Here is a 15,721-nt window from a genome sequence, read left to right as displayed (position 1 = left end):
TGGTACAGCATATTAAAACATTTTTGCAGTTATGTAATTTACATGATGTATGGAAAACAAGAAATAGATGATGTAAATTCTTTTATGCAGACTTTTGTTGAGAGAATTAAAAATTACCTGTATGAAAAGTGGTATAGTGAAGTCTGTTTACTCGAAAAGTTGACATGGTACAGACAATTTAAATCATCCATGGAGCTGGAAAAGTATCTTTTTTCTGTGAAAATCCTCGCACATGCGCGAATGCTTGCAAGGTTTCGCACCTCTTCCCATTCTTTACAGATTGAGGTGGATCGTAAATTCGGAATAGACCGAGATTTAAGATTTTGCTTACTATGTGATAGAACAGAAATTGAGGACGAATACCACTTCCTTTGATATGTCCTTTTTTTGAAAATCAGAGAAGTAAATACATTCCTGTAAGATATTTTAATCCACCTTCTGAAAGGAAATTTATTCAATTGATGACGGATGATGATATAGCTACTCTGCAATGTTTATCTGCATAAGTTTTTCATACAATGCGACTGAGAAATGAGTTGAATGATATGTAAAAAATGTTATAGTGTGTGATATTCTACTTTCCTGTCATTTATTTCATTTGAATACTATGTAAAGTATGATGGGCCGAAGGCCTTTGCACAACATTAGGAGAGTGATAGTTTCACACGGTGACGATATTACTGAATAAAACCTTGACTAACTGACAGACATCCATACATACATACATGTATACATACATACAGACAGACATATACAGACTTTTTCAACCTTATAAACTCCCAATTGCCATATATGTATGGCAAATTGGAGCTAAAAACAGGAAAGATAAAAAATAGCGTCAATTACACTGTAGCTCCCATCCTGGACTATCTAGTGTTTGTTCTATGGTCAGATATTTGAACATGTGTGAAAGGGATAAAGTGTATGAAGTGAAAATACTTAAATGTAATGTACTGGAGACAGCGAAATATGTTTAATGTATTTATTCAGAATATAAAATGGAAAAAAAATACAGAATTAGAAATACCAAATACTGTGATACAACCATTAACTCAACAAGTCATTGACAATGACATAGTCCCCACTTGTAATAGGAGTATTAGTCTTGATGGGGCAGGGAAATGTGGTCATTAAGATGTATCACTGGAGTGTATATGTTGAGATCTATGGGCACATAGGTCTATGTTGTTGTTCCCAATTTGAAACACATGAGGCATGTCTAAGTTATGGTTCTAAATCGGGAAAAAAGATCAGACCTCTAGCTGTATTGGCCAGCCAAGAAATACATATGCGCATAATAAATGAGGTACAAGATGTGACATCTTAGGTCTAATATCCTATCAAAATTGGAGGGTATAGAACTTGTGGTTACTGAGATATGCATATATATGTATAAAGGTCAAAGGTCATCGAGGTCACATGAAATTTGTGAAAAAAAATTATATTGCTAATTAATCCTTATTTGCCAAAAAATCAGACCTCTAGCTCTATTCGCTTGCCAAGAATTAGATGTGTGCATAATTAATGAGGTAAAGCATGTGTTGTCATAAGGTCTCCCATCCTACGAACTACAAAGGACATACCACTTGTGGTTACTTATTTATTAACATAAACATATATTTCAGGTGAAAGGTCATCGAGGTCACGTGACATTTTGTATTGCTAAGTCATCCCTATAGACCAAAAATCAGACACTCTAGCTCTATTGGCTCGCTCAAAATTAGATATGCGCATAATTAATGAGGTACAATATGTGGCGTCATAAGGTGTGCCATCATACCATATATGAAGGGTGTAGCACTTGTGGTTACTGAGTTATGGACAAATATGTATATTTGAGGTCAAAGGTCACCGAGGTCACGTGACATTTTGTCAAAATATCTGAGATATCTGCGTGAACGGATGGAGTCACGGATGGACTAACGGACGGACATGACCCAATCTATAAGCCCACTGGACTTCATCCATGGGGACTAAAAATTGTGTTACTGCATCCTTTTTGCAATATGAATACGATGAGAAACTAAATTTTTATTTTTCGTGGCTTTATACATGGGAGTCTATGGAGATCTGCCTATACATGGGAGTCTATGGACGTGTAAACTAAAATATGCAAATTTCACCACGATTTGCCCAAATTTGGGAAAGGTCACTCCTATGCACTTCCATACCAAGTTTCAAATCAATCAGACTTGTGGTTTCAGAGAAGAAGATTTTTTGATCAAAAATGGGAGAAAATTACAAAAAAATTCATGAAAAATAGCAAATCCAAGATACTGACCCAAGATGTGCACAATCATTTCAGGTCAGCCCAAAGTACTTACATGCTAATTTTTCATGTAATCTGCTCAGTGGTTATTGAGTTTTTCAATTTTGACTGTTTTTACATTTTTTCACTTAATTTGCATATTTTTGGCAATGACAACTTCATTTGAACAAAATCTCATCTACAGCTCATCATCCATGTACACACCAAATATCAAGATGAAATGTGCAGCGGTTTTGGAGTTTTTGATGTTGACGGACAGACATACAGACATACAGACACACAGACATACATACATACAGACAGTTCCCTAGCCTATAAGAATAGCTTCCATTGCCATATATACATATGGCTATGGGAGCTAAAAATGTCCCAAACGTAAATATAAAATTTCACCATGATTTGAATAAAGCTGACTTAGGTCACCTCTTGGAACCTGTATATAAATTTCAAAGAAAGAGGATGAGCAATTTCTTAGAGGAAGATTTTGGACTTAAAATGGGCAATGGTAATAACAAATTTCCACATGATTTTAACAAAGGTCACCTGAAGGAACCTGCATACCAAATTTTAAAGCAATACAAGGAGCACCTTTTGAGAGCCAGATATGAGCTGAAAATACTCCTGTATTTCAGTACATATTGCAGTTGTCTGTAAATTGAAACTTTTGCAACATGTTTGAAACTTCATTAACATCATGAACAACATTCACCACAGATTAATTCCAAAGTTGTTAAGCATATAAATATGTAAATAGTTGAAATAAAAATACTTAATTTCTTTTACTGCTGTCATTGTATCACCACTTCATTTGGTCAAGTCTTTCAAGCTTTTATACATAATATGAACTGATAAAAACTTCATGGTTCACATGCCCTGGGGTTGGTTCATTGCCTAAATATCAAACTAAGATGCACAAAGCCACAACCTGTTGAAAAATGCTATGTCATCATGGCAGAACTAGCTACCATAATATTTCACAGGGATGATCAAATGGAATATTTATTCCAATATGAATGCTAAATCATAACATTGGACTAACATTTTGGCAGGTGCTTGATACAAGATGATACAAATGTACTTTGTGAACTTGGTCGTGAATAGTATTTCTTTTATAATTATCAAGAAAGATATGGTACCTTGCATGTAAGAGTGACAGGCTTTTCCATAGGCTTTATAACACACTCAAACTTGCCTTTACTTCGTATTCGTTCTGCATCTGAAATAAGAAACCAAATTATCTACTTATTGATTTACATGTATATCCTGAATATCCTGAAGAGAACTTTGGCAACATGAGATAATGGGATGACTACATCAAGATGGGCAATTTATCTGGGCCCTGGTATATGCTATGCAATGAATGTAAGTGATACCATTTTTTGCTCACGTGTTGACACACGTGAGCATATGTCGCAGCGATGTCTGTCTGTCTGTGTGTGTGTGTGTGTGTGTGTGTGTGTGTCTGTCTGTCTGTCTGTCTGTGGGTCTGTCTGTCTGTGGGCTCAATATCTCAAAAACGGCTCATCAGATCAGAATCAAATCTGGTACATAGATTTAGTTTGCAAATGGTAAGAACTGATTAGTTTTTGGTGGGTGTGGCTTGCTTACTTTTTGCTCATTTGCATAATTAATGATTTTAGAAAAAACGGATATACATTGAGAACGATTGCACACAATTTGATGAGATTTGCTACAAATGTTGATCACATCAAGATATATCAGCTATGAAAGTAATTAAAGGGCTGATGTGAAAGATAATTACTAATTTGCATATTTAATGAAATTTCCTAATTAGGCATATATATCTGAATTTACTCGATCAAAATTGACGAAACTTGGTATGCATATTGAGGATACTATGATTTAACATTATTGAAAGTCATTAAGAATTTTTACTTCATCCAAATCCTAATTTGCATATTTAATGACCTTTTGAAAGTAAGGATATATATTTGAATTTACAAGACCAAAATTGATGAAACTTGCTATGTACATTAAAGATACTATGATAGAACATTGTTAAATATCATTAAGCATTTTTACTTCAGCCAATGCCTAATTTGCATATTTTATGAACTTTCCTAATTGGGGGTATTTATCTGAATTGACGAGACCAAAGTTGACGAAACTGGCTATGTACATTAAAGATACTATGATAGAACATTATTGAAATTAAGCATTTCAACTTTAGCCAATTCCTTATTGGCATATTTAATGAACTTTCATAGTCAGAGATATTTATCTGTATTGACTTGACCAAAGTTGACGAAACTTGCTATGTACATTAAAGATACTATGATACGACGTTACTGAAAGTCATTAAGCATTTTACTTCATCCAGCTCCTAATTTGAATATTTAATGAATTTTTGAAATTAGGGATATATATTTGAATTTACATGACCAAAATTGATGAAACTTTCTATGTACATTAAAGATACCATTATGTAGGCTAACATTATTGATAGGCGTTAAGCATTTTTGCTTCAGCCAATTCCTAATTTGTGTATTTAATGAACTTTCCTAATTAGGGATATATACTTGGATTTATTTGATCAAAGTTGGCATAACATGCTATGTATATTGATGATTATACCAGGTTATACCAATATTGAAAGTCATTTCGCACTTAAGTTTTCATGTCAGCTAATTAATAGTTTGCATATGTAATGAGCTTTCAAAGTTTGAAATATATAGTTTGAAGGACTTGACCAAAGGCAATTACACTTGCTATATAAAGTGGTGATACAATGACAGCAGTCAAAGAAATTAATTATTCTATTTCAGCTAATTGCGTATTTTAATACTTAATGACCTATAGAGTTTAATCTGTGGTGAATATTGTTCATTATGTTGATCATAATACTTTCAATGAAGTTGCAAACATGTGGCAAAGGTTCAAATTTACACATAACTGCAATATACAATGAAACATGTGAGCATTTACAGTTCATATCTGGTATAAACATGCTGTTGGTACAAGTACAAGCGTCCAGCAGCTGATATAGCTCTGATGTGATTTTTCTTTTTCTGCTGAATACAACCATAGACCCTCGAGGGTTAATGATAAAACTTATATGATTGGAATAATTGACAGGCTTAGTGAGGTCAGCTCCAGATATGCATGCTATAATGTGATTAAATACTCCTAATTGATGGGGTGTGAATAAGTATTATCGGGGGAAACAAAATTTCATCATCGGCTTTACTATACAAAGCAAATTACATTGCTATTCAGTTGACGAAGACCTGATGATAAAAACAATTCTGAAACATAGGGCCAAAGTCCCTGAAGCTACTATAGACATGGATACAAAATTAAGTATTTCCTGACTGTATGAAATTATCCTCACTAAGGTCATCCTAGGGACATGTTAACCAAATATTAAAGCTGTCTGACCAGCGGTTTTGAAAAACAAGCGACTCAACAGTTGACAGAGCTCTGCTATGTTATGTAGAGAATAACTTTTTGTGACACATGTATTGATGAAGAAGGTGGATATCTTTGATAGCTCATTTCAGGATGGCCTGACCAAAATGGAAAAAAAATTCCGTAATACAGATTTGCATATTTCATCAGACTATATTAGTCTATAATAGCAAATAAACGAGAGTTAATTACATTCTAATTAAAGTAAACAAGACTTGCTTAAATCAAGATTTACGTCATAAAAAACAGCATATCTGTCAGGTTATAAAGAATCTTGAGCTGGTTATCTTTTAATATCAGTATTTTATCCTATTAACCAAGCACATTTTAACTTTCAAATTAACATTGTAAGTAAGTTCTGTTGAATAAGTTGAGACTGTACGTACTCAGAGGAAGCACACTGAAGAGACAAATGTTTGAAACTTAAGATAAGGAATCATGTTACACTTTCATTGCACTGTTAACACAGATTGCATAATTGCTATAAATAGCACATGAGGAATCTTACAGCCAGCTTTACCATAAACATAGGGCCAAAGTCCCTGAAGCTACAATAGACATGGATACAAAATTAAGTATTTCCTAACTGTATGATATTATCTCTCACTTAGGTCATCCTAGGGACATGTAAACCAAATATTAAAGCTGTCTGACCAGCGGTTTTGAAAGAACAAGCAACTCAACAGTTGACAGAGCTCTGCTGTGTTATGTAGAGAATAACCTTTTGTGACACATGTATTGATAAAGAAGGTGGATATCTTTGATTAACATTGTAAGTGAGTTCTGTTGAATAAGTTGAGACTGTACATACTCAGAGAAAGCACACTGAAGAGACAAATGTTTGAACTTAAGAAGTTCAAGGTCATCAAAAGCATTATAAGGAATCATGTAACTTTCATTGCACTGTTTACACAGATTGCATAATTGCTATAAATAGCACATGAGGAATCTTACAGCCTAGCTTTACCATAAAACCCTATCACTTTGACCACTCTTTTAATTGACCACTCTATTTTTTCCTCAAAAAGTAATTTTATTTTATCCTTACCAAGTCAACCATGAATGGAAATTAGAACTTTCTCTATCTCTATCCCTATCTCTGTCTCTATTGACTATTTTGAGCAATTTCTTTTAGATAACATACAGGGCACAATAAATGACGGTTCAGAATATGTCAAAGTTGGGATTCAGGAAAGTTGCCTTTACATGTTTTAATCCTCCAAGATGGTAAGCATTTCACTATGAACTGTCAAAAAAAGTTGAACTTCCTGATAATTCTACACTAAAATTATTTTGGCTTTGATGATTTCCTAATTAATTCAATTATTTAAAATCATATTAATTATTTTTTTCTGGGTGAATTGATAGGGTTTATACAGTACAAGAATTACATACAATGTAAGTCAAATTTTGACCAAAAATGACAAAAAAATTCCTTAAAAATACACATTTGCATATTTCATCACAATTTGAACAAATCTAAGTTGGGTTACCCCTAGGGACCTGTATACCAAATAACAAAGCTGTCTGACCAGCGGTTATGAAGAAGAAAATTTTTTACCAAAAACACCTTTTTTAGCATTAATTTGCCTATTTTCAACAATATCAAAAAATTAAAAAAAATAGTTTCTCAAAATCATATTTTTCATCTACACAACAAATATCAAATCAGTAAGTACTGCGGTTCTCAAGATATTTGAGTGGACGGACGCCTCACAAACGGACATACATACATACATACATACATACATACATACATACATACATACAGACTGACGACGGACGCCGGACGGATACCCATCCCAATAGCTTCTATAGACTATAGTCTATAGTAGCTAAAAACCCTATCACTTTGACCACTCTTTTAATTGACCACTCTATTTTTTTCCTCAAAAAGTAATCTTATTTTATCCTTACCAAGTCAACCATAAATGGAAATTAGAACTTTCTCTATCTCTATTTATTTGACCACCCTATCATGACAAACTATTATGAGCAATTTCTTTTAGTTAACATAAATGGTGGTTCAGAATATATCAAAGTTGGGATTCAGGAAAGTTGCCTTTACATGTTTTAATCCTCAATTCACTATGAACTGTCAAAAAAAAGTTGAACTTTCTGATAATTCCACACTAAATTATTTGGCTTTGATGATTTCCTAATTGATTCAATTATTTAAAATCATATTAATTATTTTTTTCTGGGTGAATTGATAGGGTTTGTACAGTACAAGAATTACACACAATGTAAGTCAAACTTTGACCAAAAATGACAAAAAAATTCCGTAACCAGATATGAACTGTAAATGCTCACGTGTTTCATTATATATTGAGGTTATGTGTAAATTTGAACCTTTGCCACATGTTTGAAACTTCATTGAAATTATTATGATCAACACAATGAACAATAATCACCGCCGATTAATTCTAAAAGGTCATGAAGTATACAAATATGAAATTAGCTGAAATAAAATATTAAAGTTATTGACTGCGTTTATTGTACCACCAATTTATATAGAAAGTGTAATTACCGTTGGCCAAGTCCTTCAAGCCATATATGCCGAGCTGTGAGATATGCAAATTATAAATTAGCTGACATAAAAATGTGAAAGACTTTCGATATTGTTTTTAACCTAGTACCTGGTATAATCATCACTGTACATAGCATATTTTGCCAACTTTGATCAAGTAAATCCCGGTATATATCCATAATAAGCAAAGTTCATTAAATATGTAAATTAGGAATTGGCTTAAGTAAAAATGCTTAATGATTGTCAATAATGTTGTATCATGGTATCTGTAATATGTGTAGCAAATTTTGTCAACTTTGGTCAAGTCAATTCAGATATATATCTCTAATTAGGAAAGATCATTAAATATGCAAATTAGGAATTGGCTGAAGAGAAAATGCTTAATGACTTTCAATAATGTTGTATTATAGTGTCTTTAGTGTATATAGCAAGTTTCATCAATTTTGATCTAGTCAATTCAGATAAATATCCCTAATTATGAAAATTCATTTAATATTCAAATTAGGAATTGGCTGAAGTAAAAATGTCTTTTGACTTTCAATAATGTTATATCACAGTACATGTATCTTTGATGTATATAGCAAGTTTCAACAACTACAATCAGACTGACGCCGGACGCTGGACGGATACCCATCCCAATAGCTTCTATAGACTATAGTCTATAGTAGCTAAAAAACAAATTCTGAAATATTTAAATATGCAAATGTTATACCAGTATTAATTTACATATAACTCAATAACGGTATTTCCAAAGGCTGCATAACAAATTTGAAAGCAATCTGACCAGTGGTAATTGAAAAATTGTTTGAAAAAATACATGAAAATTATAGCCCAAAAATCTATTATGCAAATTTCATCTTCATTTGAACAAAATACAATGAGGTCATCAGACCTACAAAGGAAATATGATTGCTTATCGATTAGTAGTTTGAGTAAAGAAGATTTTAGAAAACAAGTCATCGTTTATGACACAGTCCCCACTTGTTAATGGGCAATTTGATTGTAAGTCCTCAGAGAGGATAGGGTCCTCTTCAGTAATTAGGTCTGTGATTAAAATACTGTGATACAGATGGGACTTAATGGCCGAGAATGATTTCTATGGTGGTGAAAACATAAAACCAATGTAGGCCGCCATCCTAATTACAAAAGGTCATTCAGTGTTCTCCCCAGGCCATTTTAGCGTAGCGGTCCCGCTACGCTTTCGCCTCTCCCGCTACGCTTTGATTCTCCCCGCTACGCTTTGATTCTCCCGCTATGCTTTAAAATATTCCCGCCATCCTTTAGTTCACACGCTAGCGCTCTGCGTAGCTACCAGCTGTTGCATGCATCGTCTACACATTGGCGCTCACTGCAACTTTCAACTTGGTGAAAGAGTGGAAGGTGTGAAGTATGGTATGCGTCCGATAACGTGTCCGTAAGTGTTGAGAGGAACGTTAAAACAATAGAAGAATCGGCTGGGTTGTTCACAAGTTTTCATTCTACAACGACTATTTATACGACCAACAAAGACCTTTAGTCGGTATACATCGAGGACAAGTATTCACAGAGTTAGGCGGTGTAGCACTAGCGGGGCCTGTGATCACATTCCCATGCTTTGATCAACGAAATGGACCGCAAAAGAAACAAAAGAAGCAGTTGACTAGTGAGGTTGATTATGATTTTACAACGATAATCTTTTTTTTTGTCCGAGTACGATCACGATCGCGATCGAGTTCACATTGCATAAATTCCAATATGGCGGCGGCCATGTTGGCCGACGTGTTTATAACGTGTTGACATTGATCCTGGCGTCGCGTGTGGTTCCACTCTGACACGTTCTCTGAAAGATTTTACACCTGATTTTCGAGTGATTCTAGTCGTACTTAGTTCATGTCTTGTGATCATCTTGGTGGTATTTTTAAAATCAAGAATCGAACGACGATGTTCAGTGGCACTGGTAGTTACGCGGGGGGGCTGGTTGAAATTGATCCCCGTGATGAAACATTATTCGCGGTGTTTGTCGTTCAAAAATGATATAAAACTCAATTACATTTCTTGTGTAAAGCTTAAACTTATGAATTTTCCTCTTTGTTGGCAATTTTTGACAATTTTATTAGCATATATGTATTAATGAAACTCCAAACAGAGTCTGACGAACCATTTCTTGCTTTCAATCTGAACTTGCTGTTACTGTTTGAATCTTCGATTTTATTTGCAATTGTACTATACTGTGATGATTTATTTAAGTGTAATAAAGAGTTTCCATGATGTTCAAATTGCATACTTGTATGTTACCATTGCATTTTGTTGTGAGTGTACATGAATGCGTGGGTGCATATGTGCAAGCTTACATCCATATGCAAATATAAGTTAATGATATGCAAATGATTATGCAAATTAGCCGCTACGCTTTTGCTTGATCCTAGGGAGAACACTGTCATTAAATGAGTCAATTAGTAACTAATCGACAGGATGTTGCCAAACATTTTTGCATCCTATCATAACACTGACAGATTATCACCGGTACCATATTTCATAAAGTTTGATGCAGTGCTTCTGGACATTCACCCTAAACAATAAAATTAATCACGTAATGTAAATTAGCAACTAATTAAAACAATACATTGAATTGTATTACAACACTATAGATCAACATCTGTACCAAGTTTCATCAAATTTGATGCAGTATTTGTGGACATATCACTCTAATTAGGAAAGTTCATTACATATGCAATTACAAATTCATTAACATGACACTGATAAATGTCTTTATTCACTGTTAAAGCAATGTGAGCTTAACATCTGTACCAAGTTTCATGAAATTTGATGCAGCATTTTTTGACATATCAGCCTAATTACGAAAATTCAATAATTGACATGATACTGCTACATGTCATGAAACAAATTGATGTGCATATGTATGACATAGGTCAATGTCCTTGTACCAACTTTGAATAATATTGGTGCAAATATGTCTGAGTTATGGCTCTGTACATGAAAAAACGTATCAAAATGGCCACCAGGCAGCCATTTTGCATTGGATTTTGAAACCAATAGACATGCATACTTATGATATAGGTCAATGTCCTTGTACCAACTTTGAATAAAATCGGTTGATAAATGTCTGAGTTATGGCTCTGGACATGAAAATATCATAACAAAATGGCCACCAGGCAGCCATATTGCATTTGATTATGAAACTATGGCATGTAATTAATGCCAATATTCAAACTCAACATTTTGGATTTGTACTCCCTATTTTGGATTCGTATATCACATTTTCATCTATCGAGCTCAACATTTTGGATCATATATCCCATTCTCATCTTTCGAACTCAACATTTTGGATTCGTACTCCCATTTTGCTGTGCTCTTGCTGTCGCTCGTAACGTTCGTAAATTACGAACAAAAATCAAAATTTAAGAAAAAAAAATGCCTGATCTGCCATTTACGAATAATTTTGTTATTTTTGAAGCCTGATTTTCGGTTAAGATTATGAATTCCGGGGAAATACTGTAATATCTCGTCTTTCAAAAACTACTCTGCCCTATCATTGGCGCATCGACATATTATGGTGATAGCTTTGGACTTTGACCTGTGCCAACATGAGCATGCATGCGCGAAAAGGTTTCAAGATCCCGGGTCGTGTACTCAGATACTGGTGTGACATGGATTGCGGTAATTTCGAGACACCCAAACACTCACACACTGTCAACTTTCCGAATGGATGGTTGAAGCGGATTGAGGGAAGCGGGCAGTTACAAATGCTTTAGATGGATAGTATCCTCAGCTGGGAAAGAAAGTTAAGGATAAAAATGGCAACTGATGTGAAAAAATCGGAAACAATGAACCGCCGAGAGGAGATCAAGAACAGTCAGCCTGAAAGACAGTCGAACTGCAGTCCATACCGCGCATGGTTGAACGACGTACCGCAAAGTGTTTGTCTGTGCATGGAGCCACTAAAGCGAGCCGGAAATCTTAGCCCGAAATCTCAGTTGTCATAGATTTGTCATTGATGATATGCAGATTGAATTTTTCTGTGAACTTTCAAATTTTAATAGGTTTCCTGCAAAATATTTTACAAGAAACTATCTCAGCAAATGTTTTGAATACTGATAGTTTTCTCTGATGCTCCAGAGCCAATGCTGTGCACAGTCGCACGACGAAAGTTTATCCAGACAAAAAAAAATGACGATCATCTGCAGCATTTAAAAATAAGACTGTCTCTGTGAAAACATTAGCAGGATCACCATTTTCAGTTTGCGCACTTAAATTTGCAGTTATAACGAGACAAAATTTGTGCGAAACCACAGACTGCCAAATGTTCTGATCAGTGGTTGTCTTAAAAGAATTTTAGAGCTGAACATGGCATAATGACTGCAGCTTATACAGACATTTATTGAGACAAGGAAGAAATTTCAATGTTACAAGCATTTATGACCCATGATGTACTGTTTTATGCGATGGACCTTTTGAAAATGCCTATCAAAATATGAGTGCTAATTGTCAAAAAAAACTAAAAAGGAATTTTTCGTTTGCCTTTGTCTCTCATGAAATTATTCATCATTTCTATCCCCTTAAAATATTCATTGGGTACCGGAAGTGCTTCTTCAAAATTGGCGGGCTCAGAATTACATAATTTGTGCTTACTAATATTTTTTGAACCGAATTCGTATATTTACTAAACAATTTTGAAAGGCCAGGGAGAGCACAGTTTTGGATTTGTAAATGGAATATTCAACTTTCAAAATCCCCGTTTTGGATTCGTATATCCCATTTTCATCTTTCGAACTCAACATTTTGGATTTGTACCACCATTTTGGATTCGTAAATGCAATATTCAACTTTCGAAATCCCTATTTTGGAGTCGTATATCCCATTTTCATCTTTCGAAATCTCATTTTTGACAACTCCCATTTTTGACTAACTCATAGAGGTCCCATAGGACACTAGCAAGTAAACACAAGTTTACGAATAGTCAAATGCCTTTACGAATAGTCAAACTCAAATGCCACTTTCAAAAATCGAAGGTGTCATTTTTGCTCACGTGTTGACACACGTGAGCATATATGTTCGCAGCGATGTCTGTCTGTCTGTCTGCGGGCTCAATATCTCAAAAACGGCTCATCAGATCAGAATCAAATCTGGTACATAGATTCAGTTTGCAAATGGCAAGAACTGATTAGTTTTTGGTAGGTCTGGCTTGCATACTTTTTGCTCATTTGCATAATGAATGATTTTAGAAACATGGGGCCCGGGGGCACCGACGTCCTTTGTACCTCCTTACTGTTTATTAATTGCCATAAATGTGAAATTTGGCAAAAAGTCAAATTGTTTGGACATAAATGAAAGTTATTTGAACTGGTTGGTTACTGCTCCAGCATAAGTTCAAGTGTGGATTCTAAGTATCAACAACCTTGATATGTGTGAAAGTGAATTAAGAATAAGAGATGGGACTCAATAGGATCAACAATATCTAAAACAGGAAACGGTGAACTTATATAATACAGAAGGGGAGAAAATTTAGCCACAAACTATTGTAATATAATGGACAATGGCTTATCTAAACCAAATTACTTAAACTGGATTGTTGGCATTGATTACACATGTATTTATTGTCCATCAAATAGAAAATAAATTTGGGCCATTGACTAACAAGTCATCGTTGATGACACAGTCCCCACTTGTTAATGGGTGCTTTGATTACAGGTCCTCAGAGAGGATAGAGTCCTCTTCATTAGGTCTGTGATAAAAATACTTTTGAATAAATTCGCTAGATACATGTCTGAGTTGTAGTTCAGGAGATGAAAAAATCGTAATAAAATGGCCACATGGTGGCCATAATGGATCGAATCACAAACAAATCAATGTGCATATGTATGATATACGGTAGGTCAATGTCCTTGTACCAACTTTGATTAAAATTGGTTGAAATGTGCCTGAGTTATGGCTTTGTACATGAAAAAATCATAACAAAATGGCCGCACAGCAGCCATATTGGATCGTATATCAAAACAAATTAACATGCATATGTATGACATTGGTCAATCTCCTTGTACCAACTTTGAATAAATTTGCTTGATACATGTCTGAGTTATGGTTCTGGACATGAAAAATCGTAATAAAATGGCCACACGGCGGCCATATTGGATCGTATCACAAAACAAGTCAATGTGCATGTGTATGACATAGGTTGATGTCCTTGTACCAACTTTGAATAAAATTGGTTGAGATATGCCTGAGTTATGGCTCTGTACATGAAAAAATCGTAACAAAATGGCCGCATGGCGGCCATATTGGATCGTATCACAAAAAAATTGATGTGCATAGCTATGACATTGGTCAATGTCCTTGTACCAACTTTGAATAAAATCTGTAGAAACATGCCTGAGTTATGGCTCTGTACATGAAAAATCGTAATAAAATGGCCGCCTGGCGGCCATATTGGATCGTATCACAAAACAAATTGATGTGCATATGTATGACATAGGTCAATGTCCTTGTACCAAGTTTGAATATAATCGGTTGAGATATGCCTGAGTTATGGCTCTGTACATGAAAAAATCGTAACAAAATGGCCGCACGGCGGCCATATTGGATCGTATCACAAAAAGAATTGACGTGCATATCTATGACACTGGTCAATGTCCTTGTACCAACTTTGAATAAAATCATTTGAAACATGCCTGAATTATGGCTCTGTACATGAAAAAAATCGTAATAAAATGGCCGCCTGGCAGCCATATTGGATCGTATCACAAAACAAATCGACGTGCATCTGTATGACATATGAAGTAATCCTTGTACCAAGTTTGAATGAAATCGCTTCGGGCATCTCTGAGATATCTGCGTGAACGGACGGACGGACGCACGGACGGACGGACGCACGCACGCACACACGCACGGACACGACCAAACCTATAAGTCCCCCCGGACGGTGTCCGTGGGGACTAAAAAACATTTGCTTGTTACACTCACCACACTTGTACTTAGTATTTGGAGTGTACACCTATCTACAATACAATGGTAAAAACTTTGGACTCTGTAGGTCAACAGTGCATCTTTAATGTATGAGACTAAATAAGCTTATCCTCAAGTATGTATGGGCCAAAAACAATATTTAATTTTGAATTATGTGGTGCAGGCAAGGACATACAATATGGTGAAAAGCAAACTAAATATAACAAGTCATCGTTGATGACACAGTCCCCACTTGTTAATGGGTACTTTGATTACAGGTCCTCAGAGAGGATAGAGTCCTCTTCATTAGGTCTGTGATAAAAATACTTTTGAATAAATTCGCTTGATACATGTCTGAGCTGTAGTTCAGGACATGAAAAAAATCGTAATAAAATGGCCACATGGCGGCCTATTGAATAATCACAAAACAAATCAATGTGCATATGTATGACATAGGTCAATGTCCTCTCGAGTATGTTAAGGCACGGCTCCCGCAAGGGCGCCCTCTATCGACGAGTGCGTTTTGGTTTTACTGGCTAAATCGGCACATCCTT

The 15,721-nt window shown here is 35.0% G+C and overlaps 1 protein-coding gene across 1 annotated transcript in view; it reads right to left on the bottom strand.

Moving 5' to 3' along the window:
• LOC139120136 (uncharacterized) overlaps positions 1-15,721 on the bottom strand; it is a 68,360-nt gene that overhangs the window by 25,813 nt on the left and 26,826 nt on the right. The window contains exon 3 of the mRNA XM_070684287.1: positions 3,406-3,485. The gene's annotated coding sequence lies outside the window, so the exon portion shown is untranslated. The remainder of the gene's footprint in view (positions 1-3,405; positions 3,486-15,721) is intronic.

This window comes from Ptychodera flava, chromosome 20 (assembly GCF_041260155.1).
Source record: "Ptychodera flava strain L36383 chromosome 20, AS_Pfla_20210202, whole genome shotgun sequence".
NCBI lineage: Eukaryota > Metazoa > Hemichordata > Enteropneusta > Ptychoderidae > Ptychodera > Ptychodera flava.
Note: the sequence above shows the minus strand (reverse complement) of the source record. Positions and strands in the feature narration are given on the sequence as shown.